Source organism: Musca domestica, unplaced genomic scaffold (assembly GCF_030504385.1).
Source record: "Musca domestica strain aabys unplaced genomic scaffold, Musca_domestica.polishedcontigs.V.1.1 8, whole genome shotgun sequence".
Classification (NCBI taxonomy): domain Eukaryota; kingdom Metazoa; phylum Arthropoda; class Insecta; order Diptera; family Muscidae; genus Musca; species Musca domestica.
This window is the reverse complement of record NW_026712409.1, coordinates 5703867-5718980: the sequence shown is the minus strand read 5'-3', so window position 1 is coordinate 5718980 and position 15114 is coordinate 5703867.

Genomic DNA, 15114 nt, shown 5'->3' with positions numbered 1-15114 from the left:
TTATGTACCCACATGTATATGGGAATATGAGGGTTTGATGGCATCATGGTGCCACTTTGAAATAGTTATTTTTTTTTTTTCAAATTATCATAAATATATTTTCTAAAAGTTCTCCTCCGCCATCAGCATAATTGCTTTGCCCTTTGTAAAATTAAGATACAGCCAATAATGTTCGTCAAGATAAATTTAAATTTAAGTAACAAAGACACAAACCAATGTAATTTTTTCTCCGGTTCAGAAAGGGTTAATGAAGAGAGAGGGGGATGTAGTAAACCAGAGAAAAAATAAAGGTATTTTAATTAATTTTATTTTTTTTTATCAAATTTCAAAATGTTCCGTACAAATTGCAAATTTACAAAGAACTCGCTAAATAAATAACACTTTAATTAAATAATAACAATAATTAAATAACATTTTAATTAAAAATTACGCTGAAGAAGTTTGAAACCCTTAACTCTACATTGAAACCCAGAATATACGATATAAAAATGGAGCGGTGTAAAGGCTGGGGAACAAATGAAAAGTAAAACGCCATAATTTTTACAATTTTTTTAAATTTTATTGAATGGAAGGTCTCGAGGAATACAAGGTGAGGTACAAAAAACTGCAACAAAGCCAAACGCTATATTTTTTTTTTAATTTTATTGAATGAAGGAAATAGCATCAAATTTTAGAATAAGTTCGAAGAAGTTGTTCGAATTGGTCACCTTTGGCACGAATTATGGCCTAAAAACGGCCAATGAAACCGTCATACGCTGCCAGAATGTTGCTCTGCGGTATTTTGGCCCATTCCCGGCGAAGCACTTGCTTGAGGTGATCGATATTGGTTGGTATTTTTTAGTGCAACCTTGCTTTCCAAAATACTCCAGACACAATAGTCCAACGGATTCGTATCCGCAGATTTTGGTACCCATTGTGCGCTGGAAATGAAGCGAGGAACTTCATTTTGTAACCATTCTTGAGTGGCGCGTGCTGAGTTCTGTTGGAATGTCCAAGGTCTGCGGCCGATGTGTTTGCGTGTCCAAGGCTTTAATATACCCTCCAGAATATTTTCGTGATAATATTCGGCATTTATTCTGATGCCACTGTCGATTAATAAGATCGGAGAGCGACTATCGGCTGTTATGCCTGCCCACACCACCACCATGGCCGGCGCTTGAGTTCTGGTGGCCAACCGAAGTTGCACATTTTTAGCTGACCTCTTTGGCAAGAAAACACGATTAATTTGTTTGTTTACAAACAGCTGGACAACGAATGTTTTCTCATCGGAAAAAAACCAAATTCGGCAGTTCACCACTTTCGGCCAAGCGAAGCAACTCTTTAGCTCTTTTCTGCTGATGTTGCTGTTTTCTTCCGTCCACTTTCTTGGCGTCAGGCTACGCTACCGGTATCACAGTAACGAACTATGGTACGAGACACAAAAGATTTATTCACATATAAATGCTGGGATGCTCTAACGCTAGCCTCTGGTGGTTTTCCAGCCAAATATAAAGAAATCACATTATTACGCTTGAATTCCATCACTATTAACTTTTTTTCTGAAAAATTCTCACCAAAATGCATTTGTAAGCTTGTAAATAATATAATGAGCTATCACTCGAATAATTTTAACAGCTGTCGGACGAGTGGCTTAGAAATGACAGAAGACTGAAGTTGGTTTCAGTTTTTTTCATCTCACCCTGTACATGGGCCAATATGGGCAAAATGAGTTTTAGATTTAGGAATTTTTCGAATTTTCTGACCAATGATCACTCACTTTAGGGAGATTGCAGATAAAATGGTTCTCTGAGCAGACACTAAGAATGAAGCGGTTTTGAGGCTGGCTGGTAAAAGATCTCGAGGAGCACTTTCCGAATATATGGACTTTATAGGCAAAAATAATCTCAGACGTAGGAATTTTCTGACAAATGATTAATAGTCCCCATATATTTTTATCTCCTGATATTCGATATTTTGACAATTTAAGCCTCATTTTCTAATGAAAATTGTTTAAATTAAGCGTTAGGGGATCGCAGTGTGTTTTACCTCTGGTATGGGAAATCCGAAATTTATTCCTTAAAACATTCTGACTTTTGCTAATTATGGAATCTTATTATTATTATCAAAATATGAATCTGTCCCTGAAGCCGACTTTGGTCTCGAATTTCAAAAGTGTATCTTTGCTGTCAATTTGAAACATAGTAAAGTATCAACTTTAAATGTGGGTTGCAAACTGATAACGAACAAACCGTCAAATAACAGATTGTAACATTTAAATAATAGAATTCGTCAAACATTACAATGTGGTCTAAATGTAGCTAACATTTTCAAAAAAAAAACTTTGCTTTTTCAAAGTGGTCGTATTGCAACTACAGGCATCATACATACGTACACACAACACAAAACTGGATGGTGCAGCATGATTCGAAAGCGAATTGAAACAGTAGCAACAACATTGACAGCATGAACAAAAACTTTTCTAATTGAAACAATTTGTAACAAATAAAACCGAACAACGTCATCAGTAGCATAATCATAATGATGGTGATCATCATCACTATCATCGTTGTATGATTCGTGCTGGTCACACAGTTGTATCGTAGTTGCGGTCATAGTTTTACTCTTTTCCCGTACATAAATAACTTTATTTTGTCCGGTATATGCGTGTGTGTGGGAATTTTGGATTTATTTTAGTATATGTGTATGTGTGTCTGGACTATGACATCAGAGAGTTGTACTCACTATCACTCTCATATGAGGCTAAAGATGATAAAAAAAGGAAAAATTAACGTATAATGTTCACAATCCGATCCTGTGGAGCCTTATTCCTGTGGCATACATATGACCTGCTTGGAGGGAGGACACTAGTTTGAATCAGTATAAATTTGTATACCCTCAGTGTTATGGCTTCGGGCGAAATAGTTCAGCTGATACAGCCAAAATGTGTATCATCGAAAGAAAGGTTTCCGGATATTTGATGTCGATCAAGGCATGTTCGCCGGCCCATCTGTCTGACAAGTGTACAGGATAACTTTCAAGAGGAAGTATCCGACTTGGCTATTACCTACCACACAATAATATTATTGCCAAATTTAAAACAAATTGGGCCATATCAGCTCACAACTTCTTGTAATACACCACTCGATCAGCAACAACATCCAAATCTATACATCCACTCTATTTGGTGAATGGTTAACTATGAAAGTAGAGCTTATAATAGAAGGTATATATATCGAGGTTTTGAAAGTTTAATAATGGAAATTATATGGATCGTTGAATCTTTTTAGAGAGCTTAACATGCTCTCAAGAATTATTGGTTAAAAATGTGTCATTTCGGTCTAATAAAGCGCTATATACGGGAACCTCGGAATTCAATTATACAGGGTGAGATGAAAAACCTGCAACCTGCTGTCATTTCTAAGTCACTCGTCCAACAGCTCTTAAAATTATTCCAGTCGCAGCTCATTATATTGTTTACATGCGTACAAAGGCATTTTGGAGAAAATTTTATGTCCGTCAAGATAAATTTAAATTTTATTAGCAAAGATTCAAATCAAGGTGATTTTTTCTCCGGTTCACAAGGGGTTAATAAAGAGAGAGAGAGAGAGAGAGATAGGGGGTAGAGAAAAATTAAAGGTAAATTAAGCAATATTAGTTTTGATCAAATTTCAAAACTTTCCGTACAAATTTCAAATTTACAATGAAATCGCTAAATAATTAATTAAAATGTTCACTGAAAGAGTTTGAAACCCTCACCTCTACATTTAAATCCAGAATAACATATTTAACAATGGAGCGGTGTCGATGCTGGGCACAAATGAAAGGTCTCCAGGAGTACTTTCCAAATATATGGACATTATAGTCAAAAAGAATTTCAGACTTTGGAATTTTCTGAAGAATCATCGCTCAATTTTAGGGAAATTGCAGATAAAAGGGTCCACAGAACAGAAACTAAAAATGAAGCGGTGTCGAGGCTGGGCATAAATGAAAGATCTCGAGGAGTACTTTCCGAATATGTGGACCTTATAGTCAAAAAGAAACTTGATCAACACTAATATAACTTAATTTACCTTTAATTTTTCTCTGGGTTAGAAGGAGAAAAAATCAACTTGGTTTGTGTCTTTGCTAATTAAATATAAATTTTACTTGACGGACATGAAAATTTTCTAGAAAAAAATAATTCGTGATGGAATTCAAGCGTAATAGTGTGATTTCTTCATATTCGGCTGGAAAACCACAAGTGGCTATCGTTAGAGCACACCAGCATTTAAATGTGAATAACTCTTTTGTGTCTCGTACCATCTCTCATTACCGTGATACTGGTAGCGTAGCCCGACGTCAAGGATGTGGACGGAAGAAAACAGCAACATCAGTAGAATTGGTTCGAAAAGTAAAAAGCGACTTGATCGAAACCCGCGTCGCCGAAAAATAGCTCGTGAGCTGAAACATATCTTACACCGCAACAGAAAGAAAATAGACTCAAAAGAGCTAAAGAGTTGCTTCGTTTGGCCGAAAGTGGTGAACTGCTGAATTTGGTTTTCTACGATGAGAAAACATTCGTTATTCAGCAGTTTGTTAACAATCAAAATGACCATGTTTATTTGCTAAAGAGGTCAGTTGAAAATGTGCACCTTCGGTTGGCCACCAGAACTCAAGCGTCGGCCATGGTGATGGCATGGGCCGCCATAACAGATGCTGGTCGCTCTCCGCTTGTATTAATTGACCGTGGTCTCAGAATAAATGCCGAATATAGTCGCGAAAATATTTTGGAGGGTGTATTAAGGCCTTGGGCACGCAAACATTTTGGCCGCAGACCTTGGACATTCCAACATGACTCAGCACGCGCCACCCAAAAATGGTTACAAAATGAAGTTCCTCGCTTTATTTCCAGCGAACAATGGCCACCAAAATCTCCGGATACCAATCCATTGGACTATTGTGTCAGCAGTATTTTGGAAAACAAGGTTGGCACTAAAAAAGTGTAACAATGGGTCGATCACATCAAGCAAGCGCTTCGCCAGGAATGTGCCAAAATACTGCAGAGCAACATTCGGGCAGCGTGTGACGTTTTAAGGCCATAATTCGTGCCAAAGGTGACCAATTCGAACAAATCTAAACATAGTCTAAAATTTGATGCTATTTCCGACATTTTTTTAGAAATTAAAAAAAAATGTAAAAATTATGGCGTTTGACTTTTTTTGCAGTTTTTTATATCACCCTGTATATCTGTCGCCATACCGACAAGTAAATCCGTCGAATACAGAGGATGTTTCAGCCTTGAAACTTGAAAACAATTTGCAAACAATTTATTCCTCTTTTTAATACACCTAACGTAGGGTGTCTAAAATATGAACACGTTTGAAGTTTCAAATTCAAAACAATATATCCCATGTCGGTCAAATTCAAATATAGTTCATCTAATACAAATCCTCCTCCCCCGCATCTATTGAAAACAAAATAGCATTTAGCCAACAAAAACTAAAAAAAAATAATAAAAGTATAGTTTTAATACTAAAAACAAAACATAAAAGCATATCTCACAACAAGAACTAAAGACCATTTAAGCCAAAAAGAAAACTTTTCTTTTTGCAGAACAAAATCACAGCAACAACAAAAACACCAAAAGCAACAACGGCAACAGCAACAAACTATAAAATACTGAAAATAAAATATTTAGTACACAAATTGTACTATTAGCAGTACTGGGAACCGGCGGCTTCCGTACGACCAGTAGCCGTGTTCAGTTTAGTTGAGCACCAAACAGTCTTCCTCCTCGTGTTTTATTTTTGAAATTTTCGTTTTTTGTCCTTTTTTAGTTTAACCCAATAAACTAGAAACCCAGCTAACAGATGCCGCTTGTGATATTTTTAATTCGTTGTTGTGATGTGTTGTGTTTGTTGTATTTCTTGTTTTGGCAATTTCCACTTGCTTTGGATATTCAACTGGCGGCCGGCCCTTCAAGTCGGGGAGTCAGGAAGAGATGGAGGGAGAGTGAGAGAGTGGGATTACAACTTTAGGCACCGCCAACAATGTGATGGATACATGTGTGTCCGAGGGTGTGTTTTCTTTGTGATGGGTGCTTGTATGTGTATATATAAATATGTATATATATAATTGCTGAAATTAAACAAAATTTGTTTGATAACTTGCAGTTTTTTTTCGGTGGCAAACTATGAGGAATGTTTGCAAAAAAGGGAGGGATGAATGGTTGGCTGAAAATAAATCCAAATTCGATTCGATGCATGAAAAGTTTTTGTACAAAGCTTTTGTAACACATCATTACATTTACCGACTTTGGTATATATGTATAGTGTAATAGTCATAGTCCAAGTAGGGATTAAGGGATGCCATTATAAGTTTTGTTGTTTTTTTTTTTTAGTTGAACAATTTTTAAATTTTATGAACAGTGTAAAATAAATTAAAATTTTTGAGGGGAAATTATAAACGTTGTTAAGGTTGTGAATTATACTAGAATGACATAATTTTAAATATCGTCTATAAACTGCCTTTAAAAACTCAAATGTAAAAACATGCTAAAAAGCCCTGAGAAATTATGGCCATCTTAAAATATGCTATTGTTCCTCTTAAAAAAAAAAAAAAAAAAAAAAATAAATAAAAAAAATTAAATAGACTTTATCTTAAAATAAAATCCGAAATTACAATATTTCAGGAGTTATGGTCATTTTTAAATATGCAAATTTTCCTCTCTAAAAACTAAAACAATTAATTGCTAAAACCCGGAAATATCAATGTTTGGGGAGTTATGGCCATTTTAAAATAGGATATTTTTCCCACATACATATTTTCGATCACAACGATACTAAAAAACCCCGAAATGTCAATGCTTAGGGAGTTATGGTAATTTTAAAATAGGTTATTTTTCTTCTTTAAATATCTGCAATCAAAACGATGCTAAAAGCCCCGAAATGTCAATAGTTAAGGAGTTATGGTCATTTTAAAATAGGATATTTTTCCTCCTTAAATATCTTCGATCAAAACGATGCTAAAAATCCCGAAATGCCATTATTAAGGGAGTTATGAGTATTTTAAAATAGGTTATTTTTCTTCTTTAAATATCTGCAATCAAAACGATGCTAAAAACCCCGAAATGTCAATGTTTAGGGAGGTATGGTAATTTTAAAATAGACTATTTTTCCTCCTTAAAATTCTGCGACCAGAACGATGCTAAAAGCCCCGGAATGTCAATATTTTAGGAGTTATGAGCCTTTTAAAATAGGCTATTTTTCCTCCTTAAATATCTGCGATCAGAACGATGATAAAACCCGGACTGTCCATATTTAAGAAGTTATGATCGTTTCAAAATAAGCTATTTTTCCTCTTTAGATTTCTGCTATCGAAGCGATGCTAAAAACCCCAAAATGTCGATATTTAAGGAGTTATTGTCATTTAAAAAAAACCTATTTTTCTTCCTTAAAAAAACGATGCTAAAATCCCCGAATTGTCAATATTTGAGGAGTTATGGTCATTTTAAAATATGCTATTTTTTCTCCTTAAAAATCTGCTACCAAATTATACTAAAAGCCCCGAAATGTCAATATTTAAGGAGCATTTTTATATCTTCAGCTATATGGGTATAGAGGGTATATAACATTAGATACGATCGAAACGTGGCTCATGGAAATAATGGTTTTAGACCCTAGGTCTCTTTGGACGAAATCCGTTTCAGGACATTTGTAGTCGATCTAGCGATGTCCGTCCGTCCGTATGTCTGTTTAGCTGGCTGATACTAAAGATAACTCTCGAAGGGAGTATCTAAATTGAGCCAAACTTAGTAAATTGGTTCCCTACTCCTCGTACCTCCCCTAAAAAGGTCGAAAATTTCCAAAAAAAAAAAAAAAAATAAATGAATAAATAAAAATAAAATAAAATATATTTTACTCCACATAAAGAGAAAGGATAATCTAATTGTGCCAAAAGAGAAGAAATAATCCGATTTTTCTCCAACTTTGCAAATCCTAATATATGCATCTTTGCTAGGCCAAGTGCTAAAATGGACAGTATCGGTCCACTATCTATACCTCCCCCACAAAGGGTCACCATTTTGAATAACTAAAACTCTTATAAAATGTGACGTAAGAGTTCGATTGTCCCACGCCTTCTGGTACCCCACCCACAAAAGGTCAACATTTTCAAAAAAAAATCCCACTTTGCAAATCCTAATATTTGCATCTGTGTTAGGTCAGGTGCGAAAATTTACAAAATTGGTTCACACCATGAAGTACCTCCCCCAGAAATGGTCAACATTTTGAATAATCATAACTCTTATGAAATGTGAAATAAGAATCCGATTATCTTCAAATTACACGCATCAAAATATTTTTTTTAACCCAAGGTCTGGTATGAAGATGGAATATATCGGTTCACTCTTTCTGGTACCTTCCCCACAAAGGGTCAAAATTTTGAATAACGGAGAAGGATTATAAAATCCGAAATAAGCATACGGTTCTCTTCATGTCTCACACATCCCATTATTTCCACCTACACGCGACATGTTGTGATGATGGAATGTATCGGTACAATCCTTTTGGTACCTCTCCCATAAAGGGTCAAAATAATGAATATCCATGAAACTCATAAAAAGCGAAATTAATAACCGATTCCATTCAGACTTGGTACATCATCATCAACAGAATATCTGTTATAAAGATGGTAGAGATCGGAAAATTTCTTCTGGCACCTCTCCACAAAGTGTCAAAATTTTGAATGTCCATGAACCTCATAAGATGCGAAATTAACATCCGATTCCATTCAGACTTGGTATATCTCAATACTGATATCAACACAAGATTTGTTACAAAGATGTTAGAGATCGGATTATTTCTTCTGGCACCTCGTCCACATGGGGTTCAATATTTTGAACAACAAAACGCTCTATGATAGTGAAATATACATCCATTTTTCTTTTCATTAATTTTTGCTATCACAAGATGTGTTGTGAGGATGTTAGATGTCTGCGGACCCCTTCTGGTACCTCACCCACAGAGGGTTACAATTCTCAATAACTTGCGAAACAAGTCAGCGATTCTTTTCAACATCCTAATATTTACCTCAACCAGAAACCTGAGATGAATATGGAATTTACGATTTCCCACAAAATTTGAATATAATTGTTCGAATGTTCGATAAAGTGAAGGAAGTAACCAATGTAGTCCAAACTTGCGCGTCGAAATATTTATACTATATTTATTTAGGTCCGACACAAAATTGACATTATTGGCCTATTCCTTGGGAACCTATTCCATAGAGGGTCAACAATTTGAATAATCATAACAAAAGTCAAAATAAATTCAAATAATCGAATGTTGATGGTATGCATCTGCCGGCAAAACCGGCTGATACTTTTTAACTTGTTCTTCTTTAAAATATTAAATAAAAAACATGCTAAAATCGCGTAACGTCCATATTTAAAGAGTTAAATATTTAAAATATGCTATTTTTACTCTTTAAAAATAATATTTGGAAAAGCATAAGAAAACCTCCAAAATTTCAAGTTATGGACATTTTAAATTTTTTTCATATATTCTTAATTTAACAACGCCTAATATCTTGATGTGCCTCTTTTCATTTCAGGTTTGGTATTGATGATTTCCAGCATAAGTTTTCAACAGCAAAGGTAAGTAGTTTTCCATCGTTGCCAATAATCTATGTCATAAACAATTGAATTGAATATGTAACCAAACCCAATATCGCATATTGAGTTACAGCCTTTGGACTGCCAATATCTAATTATTTTCCATAATAAATATTCGGCTACACCTTTAATTGGCATCCCTAAAACACACCTCAAGTGTGATGGCTTTGACCGCTTTATGAGCCAAACAAATATCACGAACGTGCATCACCACCATCGCACCAACCACCCCTCCGCCAATTGCCTTCGTCTGCATGTTTTGGGCCATGCCAGCAAAATTTTGTTTCGCTTCGATTTTTTTTTCTCTGTTGGGCCTTTTCATAAACCTAGAAACAAAATCGAAAACCAATTTAACTTTGAATATAACGGTGTGGCTCTTGGTCACGTGTCCCGACCACCATAAAACAAAAAAAAAAACAAAAAAAGCAAAAACTTTGTGGCATTGTTGTGAATGAAATTCTCACATTAACCGACAGCCGACCGCCAGAGTAACATGAGTACCCATATTTTTTGTGGCCTTACATGAGCACATGGACATTGGGACCATGTGGACCAACAACACCAGAAGCAACATCGGCAATAACAACAGCAACAACGACGACAATAAATTTACTCAAATTGGTGGGAAATGTAACGAAAAAAATACGACAACAACAACGATAACAAACATGACAACCAACATTAATAAACAACCAAAGAATAAGGACATTCGATGGTCCAAAGGACATGTTGCAAAGATTTGTAGGACATTTAAATGGACCTGGACTTAAATATTGAAGGTGATTCTAAGAAATAAGAACGTTAACAGCATTTCAAAGAAAATTGTGGCAATGAAGAAGAAATAAATACTTAATTCGTTTTATTTTATAACCGACATTTAGAAGCTAGTGTGAAAAAATTAAAATAAGGCCAAGGTTTTTATTATGCAGATTCCTACTTGATTGAAGAAATTCTCCAAATATGTACTAACTTTGAAAGGACCCTATTTTTATAATTCATGCATATCTCCTACAGGGTGATATGAAAAAACTGCAACCAACTTGAGACTGTTGCCATTTCTAAGCCAATCGTCCGACAGCTATTAAAATTATTCCAGTGACAGCTCATTATATTGTTTACAAGCTTACAAAAGCATTTTGGTGAGAATTTCCTAGAAAAAAGTTATTCGTGATGGAATTCAAGCGTGATAGTGTGATTTCTTTATATTTGGCTGGAAAACCACAAGTGGCTATCGTTAGAGCACTTCAGCATTTAAATGTGAATAAATCTCGACGTCAAGGAAGTGGACGGAAGAAACCAGCAACATCAGCAAAAATGGTTCGAAAAGTAAAGAAGCGGCTCGATCGAAACCCGCGTCGCAGTGGACGAAAAATGGCTCGTGAGCTGAACATATCGCAATATTCCATTCGGCAAATATTGAAAAATGAGCTCGGGGTAACGCCATTGAAATTCCAAAAAGGGCATGAACTTGCACCGCAACAGAAAGAAAATAGACTCAAAAGAGCTAAAGAGTTATTTCGCGTGGCCGAAAATGGGGATCTGTCGAATTTGGTTTTCTCCGTCTCCGATGAGAAAACATTCGTTGTCCAGCAGTTTGTAAACAAACAAAATTATCGTGTTTACTTGCCAAAGAGGTCGGATGAAAATGTGCACCTTTGGTTGGCCACCAGAACTCAAGCGCCGGCCATGGTGATGGTGTGGGCCGCCATAACAGCCGATGGTCGCTCTCCGCTCGTTTTAATCGACCGGTGCATCAGCATCAGAATAAATGACGAATATTATCGCGAAAATATTCTGGAGGGTGTATGAAAGCCTTGGCACGTAAACATTTTGGCCGCAGGCCTTGGACATTCAACAGGACTCAGCACTATCGCAGTCAGCACGTGCCACCCAAGAGTGGTTACAAAATGAGGTTATTCGCTTCATTTCCAGCGCACACTTCAAAATCTCCGGACACCAATCCGTTGGACTATTGTGTCTGGAGTATTTTGGAAATCAAGGTTGGCACTAAAAAATACCAAAGTTTTGATCACCTCAAGCAAGCGCTTCGCCAGGAATGGACCGAAATGCCGCAGAACAACATTTGGTCAGGCCATAATTCGTGCCAAAGGTGACCAATTCGAACAAATCTAAACTTATTCTAAAATTTTGTGCTATTTCCAACATTTTTTGCTTTCATTCAATAAAAATTAAAAATCTCTCTGAACTCGTACATCTTTATAAAAGATCTTGTGTTGGTGAAAATACTGAGACGTACCAAGTCTGATTGAAATCGGATATTAATTTCGCGTTTTATGAGCTTCATGAATATTCCAAATTTTGACCCTTTGTGGGAGAGGTACCAGTAGGAGTGAACCAAAATATTCCATTTTCACACCAAACCTTGGATTAATAAATATTATGTGATATGTGCAATTTCTTTGTGGGGCAGGTACTTGATGGAGTAAACTGATATTGTACATTTTTGCACCTCACCTAGCACTGATGCAAATATTAGAATTTCCAAAGTTGGAGCAAAATCGGATTATCCTTTCTCTTGTGCCTTTCTTTCTGTGCACTAGATTAGTTTCTATGATAATATTGCCATTTTGTGAAAGAGGTTCCAAAAGAAATTGCCCATCTCCGAAACCGATCTAAGTTTGATATTAATATTACGATGTACCAAGTTTGAGCCAAATCGGAAACTCTCTTCGAGTAATCGTAGGCACCAGGCAGCTAGTCATGCGGACGGACATCGCTATCGACTCCAAATGTCCTGAAACGGATTTGGTGAAAAGAGTCCTAGGGTCAAAAATTGTTATTTCAATGAGGCACGTTTTGGCCCTATCAAATGATATACCGGGTTGCCCATATTCGACGGACCCATCTGGCAACGCCATAACTTTTGACAGAGATGTCACATCGCTTAATGACATACCGCGTTTGAAGCGTCAGTCCAAGCAGATTTTTACCATGAACCAATACACGCCACGCGAGCGCTCTGAAATATACTAAAAATTATCGACTGGTAAGGCTCTTTCTAATCCGAAGAGGCCATATAAAAGTCGACCAAGGCGATCGGCCGAGAATATCGCTGCCGTACGAGCTAGTGTTGAGAGGTCCCCAAGAACATCCCAAAAACGCCGTTCTCAGCAGTTGGGCATGGTTCGGTCCACTTTACAACGGATTATTCGCATTGATTTGCATTTGTTCCCGTACAAAAATTCAATTGCCGCAAAAAATGTTGCCTGCGGACAAGCCTCGTCGATTGGAATGGGCCCAAAGGTCTGTCGAATATGGGCAACCTTGTATACCCTCTCTAGCCATATGGCTGAGGGTATAAAAATAAACTTAAAAATTTACAGTTCCTGGTAATCGTCGATTTCACAACTGATGCTACCAAAATAGCCCTAGGACCTAACATAAATTATTTCACAATTTTAAAATAAGAGAATACCTAGGTTCAACACTTTTCCACAACACTTACGTTTACCTAAAATATCTTTTATTTTTGTAATGTTCCAGTTTTTCAATTTCATTTTGCAGTCCCACTTCTTTTCAAGCCGAAACGATGCCAACTTTATTTTGATAATCCAAGCAAACGGTATGTATGTGTGCGTCAATACTTTCATGCAAATCTTTGTACAACTGTATATTTATAGACATTTCCGTTTCCTCTTAAAAGATGTGCTCATATTTTACCGCATTAGAGGATGATTGAGGTTATGTGTATATGTTCACGTAAATTCATATGTATATGTGTGTGCGTGCGACATGTTCGTGAGGTTTACTCACACAAATTCAACATGTGCTTAACAACAACAACAAGAACATCCTCCTGTGTTAGTTGTACCTCTTAATGACCCCTCTGTTTAATTAGCTTTCATTTCATCATACTATGTTTACACGACGCAACCTCGTTTAATGTCAACAGAGTAATACAACTGAGGAAGAGGTAGAATAGAACTGAAATGTACCCAAAATAAATATGGCATTTAAGAGAAAAATTAAACAGAAAATCTAAATAAATTAAAGAAGAATCTGTTTAAAAATTTGGAGAATACTACAAGATATCAAAAAACTAATAAGAATCAGGATTATCACCAGGCTGGTAACATCAGATATGGTTCGTATATATACATAGAACAAAAGGTAGTGATTATTAATAAAAAACATCATGATTTTTTGCCATAAACTTTTTTTTGGCCAGAAAGTTTTGAATAACCCTTCAACCACGATCTGGTGCCTGTTCTTAAAAAATGGGATTCCTTAATTTTGCCAGGAGGTCGTGGAAAAAGTATTTAATAAATCCATAACTTGAAGAGGAATGTATTTTGAAGAGTCAACGAACCAATCAATTTTAAAAATATTCCTAAAATTAGTTCAAAATTTAATCAAGGCGCGGAAAATCCTAGCACATTTTTTATTTAAAAATGTACGTTCCTGTCGTCATTAGGAACATATGTTACGTTTTTTATTTTGGAGCTGCTTTAAAATATACTAAAAATTCATATATATAAGGAGATACTTGATTAACTTATTTACAAAATCTGCGTGTTTTACTCCGGAGGTCCTGCCAAGAAAGCGTAAAAACACTCAAGTTTCCATTTCAAATATTCGCAAAAACAAATTTATGTTTTTTACTTAAAAAATCCACGTTAGGAAGTATTTGAAAATCTCTCTTTAGGAAGTGTCATTGAGAAATCTAGGTTGAGTTGAGTTTGAAAGTCTGAGAGAAAATTTTCTGAAAATCCTCGTTTTTAGTCAGGAGGTCCTTGAATATTATTCTTGAAAGAAAACAAATTTTTTTGAATTGGAAATTTATTAATTTTTTTCTTTGAAAAATACACATTTTTGGCTAAATATGCTTTGAAAAAATTCCTAAAAAGTACTCTTATAACGGCTAGGGAGTCCTTGAAATTTTTAAAATCCACGTTTATGGGACAAGAAGTCCTTAAAAGTTTCTTATGAAAACAATTTTTTTTGACCACGAATTCCTTGAAATTCCACATTCTGGATCAGGAAGTTCTTGTAAAAATTAAAAAAGCTATGCTTTCTTCGAAAGATATTCTTAAAAAAATCTCACCTCTTTACCGAGGGTTGTTAAAAATCAGCCATTGGTTGTCAATCGATTTTCGGCCCTTGAAAATATTCTTAAAAAAATCACTTTTTGTCAGGAAGGTCATTTAACAATCCTTGCAGAGAATTCAAAATTTTTGATCATTTTTCGTGAAATTAATTTTTTTTTCGATCAGACCTTTTTTTGAAAAAAATTCTTAAAAAAAAATCATGATTTAGGTAAGGGAACTTTTGCTCAAGTTTTTTTTTTTAAATATCGACATTTTTAATTAGGGAGTCCTTATACTTTTTTTAAATCCGCTCGTTTTGGTCAGGAAGGCCGGAAAGTTATATCTTTATAATATTCAGGTTTTTGCGGTTGAAAAATTGCGTCTACAAAGCAGGAAGTCCTTGTAAAAAACCTAGAAATCTTTAAAAAAATATTC